Consider the following 12,869-nt stretch of genomic DNA (forward strand, 5'->3'; position numbering starts at 1 on the left):
TGACCTTGCCACTCCCAATCAAGAAGTTGAGTGTACTTTCCCTTTTCTTGAGTCCAAACTGGCATTATGACTCACTTGACCGATAGAAAGCTATGGAACTGATACTATTTTCTGAAGCTAGACGCCTTATAGCTTCCACTTTTGTCTCTTGCAACACTGACCTGTCATGTAACAAGTTCAGCTACCTTGCTGGAGAGGCTCTGAGACTGTATAAAGAAGGCGAGAGGCCAAGCTGTCCCACTATCCTAGTCAAGCCTTCAAATGATTTCAGTTCCAGCTCCCATCCAACTGCTTGAGGTATCCCATGGGAGACCACTCACCTTAGCTCTGTCAACCCACAGAACCATGAGAAATAATAGTTATTGTTTTGAACTGCTAAATTTTGGAGTGGTGTATATACAGCAATTCATCACCAAAATCAGGGACTAGTACTATAAATTGGGTACTGATTTAACAAAAATCTAAAACATACGGCATTGGCTTTGGGACTAAGTAGTGAGAAGAACCTGGAAGGATCTCCAAGAGACTTAGAGCTAGAAGGGAGAACATTTTTATTGGGAGCTGGAAAGAACACAGCTTGCATTTAGCAAGCAATCAATGCTTTAACTGGTGGCTGGTGCCTAAGCCATTTGACTGCTAACCAGAAGGTTGGTGGTTCAAACCCACCAGCTGCTCCATGGAAGATGAGGCAATCTACTTCTGTAAATATTTACTGTCTTGGAAACCCAATGGGGGTCGCTATGAGTTGGAATAAACTCCACAGTAGTGCTTCTTTTTTTTTTTAAGCTTGTACTTTGGTGGCTAAAAGGGTATCCAGATAGAATGTTGAATGTACCAACTGGTTTTCTTTTAGTTGCACATGATAAGGTATGGATAGAGATGAACAAAGAAGGAACTGTTCAGATTTCTGAGGCACGTATTATGGGTTTGAAGATAAATCTATCTCATCCCTTTTGTCTTCCAGCAAAAGACTGAAAGTAATAAGTGACCTCAGGGCAAAAATCAGAAAAGTTCAGGACACTTCACTAGAAATATGGTTGCAGGGTCAAGATTTTTAGGGTTTAGCTGTAAAACTTTTGTTAAGACCATGAAAAGGTTTACGGTGACGCCCCTAGGCCCTCTTAGTTTGTCAAAGTTTTCTAAAAGTCCTCAGGATACATCGTTAGGTCTTTCCTGTTATACTAGAGGGATTATAAGAAAATTAAAGGCATTGCTACCTGTTGTTGTTGTTGTTGTTTGCCATCGAGTCGGCTCCGACTCATAGCGACCCCTCCTTGGGTTTCCGAGGCAGTATCACTACGGAAGTAGGAATGCCCAACCTTCCTTCCGAGGAGTGGCTACCTAGCACCTTCATTTTCATTCAAGGTGGTGGTGGTGGCTGGCTGTCATTCAGCTGGCCCCCAGCTCACAGGGAGCCCCTCGTACAGTGGAACACAGGCTGTCTGGTCCTGTGCTATCTCCATGATCAATTGGGTATATGAACTTTAGTGATGCCTAACATTTTCATTGATTGGTTTTTGGAAGTAGATAGCCAGGCCTTCCTTCCTAGTCTTTCTTAATCTGGAAGCTCGGCTGAAACCTGTTTCACATCATAGCAACCTGACAGACAGGTGGTGTCTGCACTTGTGTTACCGTGGCAGAATCAAAACTGCATCTACAGCATGGAAGGCAAAAATTCTACCACTGAACCACCACTGCCCTGATCAGTCCAAGATAGATTGGGGCCTATCTTGAGGGATTTGTTATGTGGTCTTTGTCTAATGTAAGGCATTATACATTGACATAGAGGAAATCTACACATTTTAGAAATAACTAACTTGGACTGACAGAGTATAAAGTGAAAAGAGGCCTTTGAGTCTTCAATCTTTTATAGGCAGAAAGTAGACTAAGAAAGCTACTCATTTGCAAACATGGGCCATTTATTACAACATAAGAAAAATGATGACTCCTTAGAATTTAGATCCTAGAAGTAGGGGCAAGAGGGATAGAGAGCCACTCCCAGGAGGGCAGAGCTAGGCCTAAATTGCAGAATGATGACGTGTCTGGCTGGATTTCAGAATTGCTGTAATTCGTAACTGCTGTGAACCCCCTATTCTCCCAGCTTTTTGAACTGAAATGTTTATTGCCCTTACTCTACCTTTTTTTACCATTGTATGTTGGGCTTACAGGGGCAGATCTTTTTAGTACATTTGGTTGGAGAGGAACTGTACTTGGACAGTTGCAGGACTTCACCAAGGAGCCTCATTCAGAGCTGATTAGATGATGATATCTTGAACTCAATCATAATGGGATAAGACTTTTAGGGGAGACGCTAAATGTATTTTGTATGTATGAGAGAGGTGAATTTTGTTGCCAAATGGCAGACTGTAGCAAATTGTGTTTTCAAAGGTTGCCACAATACCTCAAACCACATGTCCTTTTTTAAAAATTATTTATTATAGTGTCTAAGACATTTGACGGCTAACCAGAAGGCTGGTGGTTCAAATCCATCAGCCACTCCCCGGAAGGAAGGTTGGGCAATCTACTTCCTTAATACTACCTCGGAAACCCAAGGAGGGGTCATTATGAGTTGCAAATGACTTGATGGCAGTGAGGTTTTTTTTTTTTTTTAATTGTAGTTTGGGTGATGAATGCTCTTTATTTTATTTTTTAAAAATGTGATTTGGGTGAAAGTTTACAGAGCAAATTCATTTTCTATATAGCAGCTCACATATACTTTGTCTAATGACATTGACTGCAATTTCCCACAATGCAACAGCTCCCATACCACTTCCTCCCCATAGTTACCTCTTCCCTGTGTCCTTCCCTCCATACTCTCCTGCCCTCCCTAGCTATCTCCCTGTGCATGCACAGCTCTTCTGTTCTCCCATGATTGATTTCACCAAGGAGTGTGTCTACCTAATGTAAATGTTCAGCTCATATGCCCGTCTTTTGTTTAGCTGGAAGCTGTAGAAGTGGGTTCAGTTCCAGACTTGAAGGGCAGCTAGGGGCCATAGTCTCAGGGGTTCTGTCAGGCTCTATCAGACCAGCAAACCTGGTCCCCCTTTTTTTTTTTTAAATGATTTTGAGTTTTGTTCCACATTGTTCTCCCTCTCTAACCAGGAACTCCTACATAGATCCCCCTCTGAGTGGTTGACGGTGGTAGCTGGGCACAATCTGGTTCTTCTGGTCTCATAGTCGTATAGGCTGAGGATTGCATGGTTACTAGTCACTTGTACTAATTGTTTCCATGCATCTTTGGTTTTCTTCATTCTTCTTTGCTCTGTCTGGTTGAGGAGAGAGTCATCGTCACATCTAAATGGCTGCTTGCAAGCTTTTAAGATCCCAGTTGCTACTACTTGCCAAAGTAGGATGTGGAACAATGTTTTTGTGTAGTATTCTATGCCGCTTGAGCTTGATGTCCCCTGGGACCATGGTCTAACTACTCATTCCCTCTGGGTAGCTGACTGTGACCATGAAGTGACTACAACCTTGTCCCTTTTCCATGCATGCTCTTTTGTAATGTGATCTTGCCACTCCAGCTCAGGAGGTGAGGCCTTTTTCACTTCCTCTTGAATCTGAGCTGAACTTGTGATAACCATAAAACCCCCAAACCCACTGTCATTGAGTTGATTCTGACTTCTAGTGACCTTGTAGGACAGAGCAGAACTGTTCCATAGGGTGTCCAAGGCTGTAAATCTTTATGGATGATCTTTCTCCTATACAGCAGCTGGTGAGTTTGAACAGCCAACCTTCTGGTTAGCAGCCAAATGCCTTAACCACTGCACCACCAGAGCTCCTTGAGCCTGTTACCCTTGTCCAATTGAATGTGATTATGTCTTACTGAATGATTCTGGAAATAGTTCTTAAGGAGTCTTGCAGCTTCTGTCTTAGTTTCTTGGAATGCTTACTCTTAGGAGCTCTGAAATGCCATGTAATAAGTCCTGCTACCTTATTGGACAGACCACAAGGAGAAGCCCTTGCACCACATGGAGACTTCATTGAGAGGCCATGCTGTCACACCTTCCCAGTAGAGCCTTCAAGTGATCCAGTTCCCTCTGCCATCTGGCTGCAATTGCATGAGGCCCCAGGCAATCAAGAAAAGGACCACAAGATGGCAGTGTTGCAAAGCAAACTATTTACTGTGGCCACTCTGGTGCAGGTTAACCGAAGGGAAAGTCCCTCCCAGCTGGAGACCTTCTGGGGACAGCAGTGCAGGGAACTAGCACCAAGAAGGGAAAGAGGGGAAGGGAATTCCTGGGGGAGAGAAGAAGAGAGGGTTTGCATATCTGGAAGATGTCACTCAACAGCACAGTGGAGTGTCTCTGGGTCAGGGAGCTCTGAAGGGCAGCAGGGTTTGTCTTATCTGTAGGTGGTACAAATGTTTCAGTGCTCTAAAAGTGGGTGGATTTGAACACACCAAGAGGCACCTCAAAAGAAAGGGCTGTCAGTCTGCTGCTGAAAGGTCACAGCTTGAAAACCCTGCAGGGCACAGTTTTGTTCTTCAACATTCAGGGGCACCATGAGTCAGAACTGCCTCAAAGGCAACTGGTTTGGTTTGTTTTTGGTTTTATCAATGGCTTTTTGATGGCTGCAGTTACGTGGGGATATGTAAAGCAAGTAGGTTCTAAATGGCTAAAAATACTCCTTTTTGGGCTATTTTTAAAGCATTGAGATGTATAAAAATTTAAGTTTAGTACTGACTCAGTCTTCATCCTTTGAAGAATAATCATTAACTGGCTGATAGCATTCAGTTTCAATCTAACTGTGCTTACATGTGTGGATGACTATGGATGTAGGAGCAGAACCTGAGGAACTACAGCAGAAGGTCTGTTCTGGTACCTAGTGCCGCTCTGACAAGAATATACCACAAATGGGATGGCCTTAACACACAGGAGTTTATTCTTACAATTTGGAGGCTTTAAGTGCCAGACTCTAGGGGCTGGGTGAAAGGTCCTTGACATTGGGCTTCAGCTCTGCCTCTTGCTCCTGGCCCACTGAAGCTAGAGGCATCGCTTCACTCAGGCAGCTACTGGCCAAGGTCAGCAAATAAAATACCACAGTCCTGAAGTTACCAAGCCACATGGCAGATCATTCATTCAGGTCCATTGTAAGTCCCAAGGTCGGGAGAGCATGGCAGGCTGCTGAACAATGACTTGGCAACATGCAGGGTCCAAGCGTGCCAAAAACTAGAGACCATTCCCAAAGCTGCTGCTTATATATGGGAAGCAGACCACATCCCCAAAGCAGCTACTCAGCTGCTTGTAGGAGATCCCACCATGGAGTTGCTTGCTAGTCTCATCATGGGGAATAACTACCACCAGCTGCCCAGCCACTCAACCAGGCCCAGCCAAGTTGACACACAAACATAACCACCATAGGGTCCTTAGAGTTGATGATAAATTTATCAGTTTTTTTCAGCTACTAAGACCATCCATATTCCTCCATAAAGTCCAATACATGCCTCTACCTGTAGTGAGAGATTTTTAAATACTTTTTTACTGGCAAGCTACCTTTTGTTGTTGTTAGGTGCTGTCAAGTCAGCTCTGACTCAGTGATCCTGTGTAACGGAGTGAAACACTGCCTGGTCATGCACCATCCTCACAATCCTTGCTTTACTTGAGCTCATTGTTGGAGCCACCGTGTCAGTCCATTTTGTTGAGGGTCTCCCTCTTTTTTGCTGACCCTCTACCATGCATGAAATTCTTCACCAGGGAATGGCCCCTTCTGACCACGTGACCAAAGTAGGTGAGATGAAACTCTGGCCTTTCTCACTTCCAAGGAGCATTCTGACTCTACTTTTTCCAGGACAGATTTGTTCATTCTTCTAGCAGTCCAGGGTATTTTCACTATTCTTTGCCAACACCACAATTCAAAAGCGTCAACTCTTCTTGAGTCTTCCTTATTCATTTTCCAACTGTCACATGCATATGAGGCAATTGAAAATACAACGGTTTGAGTTAGGCACACCTTAGTCTTCAAAGTGACATTGTTGTTTCTTACCACTTTAAAGAGGTCTTTTGCAGCAGATTTGCCCAGTGCAATATGTCTGATTTCTTGACTGCTGCTTCCATGGGTGTTGATTGTAGATAGAAGTAAAACGAAATCCCTGATACCTTCAGTATTTTCTCCATTTTTGTGATGTTGCTTATTGGTCCAGTTATGAGGATTTTTGTTTTCTTTATGTTGAGGTGTAATACATACTGCAGACTGTAGTCTTTAATCTTCATCAGTAAATGCTTCAAGCCTTCTTCACTTTCAGCAAGCAGGGTTGTATCATCTGCATATCCCAGGTTGTTAATTAGTCTTCCTCTAATCCTGATGCCACGTTCTTCTTTATATAGTCTACTTTCTCAGAATATTGCTCAGCCTACAGATTGAATAAGTATGATGAAAAGAGACAACCCTGACACACATACTTCCTGATTTTAAACCATGCAAGATCCCTTTATTCTATTCAAACAGCAGCCTCTTGCTCTATGTACAGGTTCCTCATAAGCACAATTAAATGTTCTGGAAGTCCTGTTCTTAGCAATGTTATCCATAATTTGTTATAATCCACACAGTTGAATGACTTTGCATAGTCAATAAAACACAAGTAAACATCTTTCTGGTATTCTCTGCTTTCAGCCAAGATCGATTGGACATCAGCAATGATGTCCCTTATTCTACGCCCTCTTTGAATCCAGCTGGAATTTCTGGAAATTCTCTGTCACTATACTGCTGCAACCATTTTTGAATTATCTTTGGCAAAATTTAACTTGTGTGTGGTATTAATGACATTGTTCAATAATTTCTACATTCTGTAGGATCACCTTTCTTTGCAATGGGCACAAACATGGATCTCTTCCAGTCAGTTGGCTGGGTAGCTGTCTTCCAAATTTCTTGGTTTAGATCAGTAAGTGCCTTGAGCACTGTGTTCATTGTTGTAACATCTCAATGGATATTCCATCAATTTCTAGAGCTTTGTTTTTCACCAACTCCTTCAGTGCAGGTTGGACTTCTTCCTTTGATACCATTGGCTCTTGATCATATGCTACCTCCTGAAATAGATGAACATCTATCAATTCCTTTTGGTACAATGTCTCTTTGTATTCCTTCCATTGTCTTTTAATATCATTGTTGTTATGTGCCATCGAGTGGGACCTGACTCATAATGACCCCTCCTTGGGTTTCTGAGGCAGTATCACTACAGAAGTAAATTGTCCAACCTTCCTTCCGAGGAGTGGCTGATGGGTGTGAACCACCAGCCTGCTGGTTAGCAGTCAAGTGCCTTAGGCACTGCGCTACCAGAGCTCCTAACTAAAAAACCAAATCCATTGCCATTGAGTTGATTCTGATTCATAGTTACCTCTGTTGGGTTTCCAAGGAAGCAAATCTTTATGGAATTAGATTGCCTCATCTTCCTTCCAAGGAGTGGCTTCTTACAATAATTTGCCCATAGAATCCTTCAATATTGCAACTTGAGACTTGAATTTTTTTCTCCAGTTTTTTCAACTTGAGAAATGCTGAGTGTGTTCTTCCCTTTTGGTTTTCTGACTCCAGGTCTTTGCACATTTATTTATAATACCTTGCTTTGTCTTCTCAAGCTGCCATTTGAAATCTTCTCTTCAGCTCTTTTATCTCATCATTTCTTCCATTCACTTTAGCTACTTTCCATTCAAGAGCAAGTTTCAGACACCTTTCTGACATCCAAACTACTCTATCTATATTAATATTTCCAAAGAGCCAGGGAATAGCAATTTTTCAAAGCATTACCATACATGTACGTAATCAGAGTGGTTTTCCTAATGATTAATTTCATTGATTTATGCTAAGACTGACTATGATTAATATATCCAGACTGATTGATCATCTACCTATCTATCTATTACTTTGCATATATGTATGTTAAGGTGAGGTTGATATAATCACTGGCCAATCCCTAAGAACAGTTCTTATACTTAATCAGCAACTTTCAACATGGCTTCTAGATGACCAGGCTTGCTTGTGGAAAAGACTGTTTACCAGAAGTAAACAGAAATACACTAATATTCCCATTTTATTATAAGTATATCCATACTGAATGGCCTTTCACATCCCTACTTTTGCCTCTTATACTCCCAGCCCCAGGGAAGCCTGCACTGAGCAAAAAGAGTTTAAAATACAAAGTCTCCAATGTGGACAGAGAGGATGTGCTTTTCCAAAAGGCCTCCTTTAATGTTGCTTTTCTCATACCATGTGCTTCCTAGGTCAAGGGGCCACCTGGAAGAATTATCCAGCTGGGTGTGTCTAGCAAGGCTGGCCATCTGTATTTCAAGGGTGGGAAGGCTCTCATTTTTTCAAAGTAAATCAAGATCTTACTGTTGTTCACTTCTGTCATGCTCCCATGGCTAGATCTTTCAAGCTGAGGAAAATGAGAGGAATTGCAAATGTTACTGAACAAATGAAGCCCAAAGAGATGGATGACTATGAGATTGAAGTCTATATATGGAAGATGCTGGGATTAAATTCCTTTGAATGCGTTTGAAGATACTGATTCAGTAAAATGAAAACATATACAGGAAATTGTGAATGCCAATACATTAGATGAGGGATTGAATATTCATGTAATCAAACAATACATAATTTTACCTTTTGTTTGAAAGGAAGAAAGACATATTCTCAAATTGGATGACTACTCATCTGAGATTATCTATGAAGGTGTATTTCTCTGACATTGATTTCAGCTTTCTCTAAATTTCCTTAAATTCTCCCACAATATTTAAAGACTACCAACAATTCTGGTACTTAATTTGATTTTGCCCTAAAATGTTATTTAACAGTTTCTGTTGCCCAGCTTTTTATATTCTTAATTAGATTGTTGTTTTTAGGTGCCATCGAGTCGGTTCCAACTCATAGCAACCCCTTGTACAGCATAAGAAAACACTGCCCAGGTGTGCACTATACTCACAGTTGTTGCTGTGTTTGAACCCATTGTTGCAGCCAGTGTGTTAAACCTTCTCATTGAGGGTCTTCCTCTTTTTTTCACTGACCCTCTACCAAGCATGATGTCCTTCTCCAGAGATTACTAGTCCCTCCTGATAATATGTCCAAAGAACCTAAGATGAAATCTCACCATCTTGCATAAGGAGCATTCTGGCTGTACTTCTTCCAAGACAGATTTATTCATTCTTCTGGAGGTCTATGGTTTATTCATTATTCTTCACCAACATCATAATTCAAAGGCATCAATTCTTCTTCGATCCTCTTTATTCATTATCCAGTTTTTGTATGCTTATGAGGCAATTGAAAATACTATGGCTTGGGTCAGATGCACCATAGTATTCAAAGTGATATCTTTGCTTTTTAACACTTTAAGGAGTTCTGTCATTGCTGAACTAGAATATGTTGTTGTTGTTGTTATGTACCGTCGAGTCGGACCCAACTCATAGTGACCCCTCCTTGGGTTTCCGAGGCAGTATCACTACAGAAGTAGATTGCCCCATCTTCCTTCCGAGGAGTGGCTGGTGGGTTTGAACCGCCTGCCTTCTGGTTAGTAGTCAGGTGCCTTAGGCATTATGCTGCCAGAGCTCCCGAACTAGAATATAGGGTTTATTAATTCAGAGACCACTTTTCTGTTTCTTGATTGGCCTTTAGCCTAATGCTAAACATATTATTGGCACCAAATAAATTCTATTAATTAAAACCAATGTTGCTTTGATACAGATTAGCATCATTAGAATGCTATTGGTATGGTCTTTTGTTTTGTTTTGTTTTTTTAAAGAGCATTTTTATTATTCAGCACATCCAATGCTTATTTGTCAGTCTGGTGGCAATGGCACAATGTCTGCCTAGAACAAGCCGATGACAGTCACTCAATTCTCACCAATTATAGTATGCATGAAAAGGAAGGACAGGGGTGGTGGAGAGGGTATCCTGGGTTCTCTCAGAGCAACAAGTCACAAACACAGTCCTATAGTGAAAATAAATTACAAGAATGAAATAATAATAATAAAAGTTAAGGGTGTGGGTGTTTGGCAGCCAGCCATCAGAGAGGTAGCTGTTGAGGTTACTGGCACATTCTGAAGTTCCACAGAGGTACTGGGTTCCTTGCAGCTTCCGTGTCATTCAGGCATTCAGTTCCAGGTTGGTGATGCATTGCTGGACCCAGGCTTCACTGGGGTTGGCACAGACCTCCCGGTTTCTTTTGGTTAAGAAGATGATGGCAGGCTTGGAACACTTGGTCTCATTATTGGTATGGTCTTAAACTGGAGATACAGAATATTCTATTTGCTGTTTTCACTATTGTTTCATTGGAATAAAACCAGGTACCATATTTACATCAACAATCACCATGGAGGAGACTGAATGGCTCCTTGTCTAACTACAGACAGGAAAGTCATAGGCTGTCCTATATTTGGAACCCTACCCTCCTTTATTGTCCAGCATAAGCCCTGCCATCTATAAATAGTTTTCTTGACTACCAACTTGTCCTCAATGATCTTTCCATTCCCAGAAATATATAGCCTTTATTGTCAATGTGAGTCATTCTGAAAGCTGTATAACTGAATCACCTGCAGAATTCATTAAGAACATAGCTATTTGGGCATAGCCCCAGGCAAAATTAAGAACCTCTGAGGCTGGTACCTGGGAATCTCCATTTTTAAGGAAATTCTACAAAGGATGCTATCCAGATATTAGAATGTCTGGTATATGGCACTTCTTTGTAAGTTATACATTTTAGATTAACAAAGATCTTCTTATCCATGTGAATATTATCTTCACAACTAGATTATAAGATTCTTTTAGATAAGAGACCATGTCTGTATTTATAGTCCCTGTAGCTATTTGAATATAATTTTGCTTAATTAATATGTCTTGCTTTTATGAAATGTTGTTGTTGTTGTTATGTGCCATCGAGTCAGACCTGACTCATAGTGACCCCTCCTTGGGTTGCCGAGGCGGTATCACTATGAAAGTAGATTGCCCAACCTTCCTTCCGAGGAGTGGCTGGTGGGTTTGAACCGCCAGCCTTCTGGTTAGCAGTCAAGTGCATTAGGCACTATGCTACCAGAGCTCCCTTTTATGAAATAGGCTTAACTTATTTGTCTTTTGATGAGGGGTCAAATTGTGAATATTATTTTTATTCAAGACTCACTAGATGATATACTTATATCTAAAGTCCTTGGTCTGGTGGCATAGTGCCTAAGGCACTTGACTGCTAACCAGAAGGCTGGTGGTTCAAATCCACCAGCCACTCCTTGGAAGGACGGTTGGGCAATCTACTTCCGTAGTGATACCACCTCGGAAACCCAAGGAGGGGTCGCTACGAGTCGGGTCTAACTCAATGGCACATAACAACAACAACAACAAAGTCCTTGGTTATATTTCCAGTCAGACTCTTTGAAAAATGTTATTGAATTACTATTTTTTTTTTCCTCTACAAAAATGGAATTTGAAAAAACCAGGAAGATTTTCCTTTGGAGATAAAGAAGAATGATCCCATGTTAAAGTATTATTGAAAAGAATGATTTATTCTTAAACAATATGGTGGGTAATAAAGGACTCCTGGAGGCAGTATAATTAGAGCTTAACAAAAACGAAAAACGCAGTGCACTGCTGTCAAGTTGGATCTAACTCAAAGCGACCTGTCCCTGGGTTTCTGAGGTGGTATCAGTATGGAAGTAAATTGCCCAGCCTTCCTTCTGAGGAGTGGCTGGTGGGTTTGAACCACAAGACTTCTGGTTAGCAGTCAAATGCCTACAATTGTTTGAATTCTTCATTGTCTGCGTTGGTGAAGATCTTATTATTATTATTTATAGGCAAGGCACAAACTTATTCATGAAGAGAGTTACTTTAGGTCTCCTTAAAGAGGAGAATTACTGAAAAGTGTTAGGTCGTCAATATTTTCAGAACTAGAAAGTAGATACAGATATTTTTTCCTGACTTATAGTGAGATCTGCAAGCATGGTTGGCCTTTGAGTCCATCGCGAATTTTGAGGTATTGTCTGTACTCGTAGAGTGAATGCAGATTACGTCTTCTCCAAAAAAACATGGCATTCAGAGCTGTCTGTGGAACATTAGGAATAGAAATAATTTCCCAATCTGAATCCATCAGTCCATCATAATTTCTTGTGATTTTCCCTTCATTTGTGCAGGTAGGACTAAATAGAGCTCCCATTTTCAGGAGGAGTTTACTCTTTAACATTGCCCAAGAGTCTTACCCATACATACACACATCCTTCCCCTGACACTTATATACTGTACTCCCCATGCACCTCTGGCAATGTGACCTACTGTAGCAATAGGTGGTTGTTACTCTTCACTTTGAATTTTGTGGAAAAAGTCCCTGAAGACTGTCCAGTTCACTGTGCAGCTTTACCAATCCTGGAGGAAGTGGCTGCTCTATATCTAGATAGAACGTGGAGAGCCACTGCTGTTTCCAGGAAGAGATGAGTGTCAAAGTCTAAGATAAGGTCACCTTTTAGGGGCTTTGATTCTTCCAAATCCATTTTTACTATGACAATCGTGCCATGACGTTTTCTGCCACATTATTTGAACTCTGGAATCTTAATTCCAGGGCTGATTTCAATCTTTGGTGTATCTCAGAATCAAAATATTCACATAATTTCCCTAGACGGCTTGCTATAAAACAAAACCAAGCCTACTGCCATCAAGTTGATTCCTACTCATAGTGACCCTTATTGGGTTTCTGAGGCAATAGATCTTTACAGAGGTAGATTGCTCCATCTTCCTTCTGTGGAGCAGTTTGTGGGTTTGAACCACCAACCTTCAGGTTAGCAGTCAAATGCCTTAGGTTCTGTGCCACCAGAGCTCCTTGAGCTTGCAAGCAATTCTCTTATAGCAGGAGGGAAATGTGTGCATGAATGAGACTGAGCTTCTGGTAGTTGCTATTCCTCTTCCTCTGT

Source organism: Orycteropus afer, unplaced genomic scaffold, assembly GCF_000298275.1.
Source record: "Orycteropus afer afer isolate SDZICR_OR568_19922 unplaced genomic scaffold, OryAfe1.0 scaffold00040, whole genome shotgun sequence".
NCBI lineage: Eukaryota > Metazoa > Chordata > Mammalia > Tubulidentata > Orycteropodidae > Orycteropus > Orycteropus afer.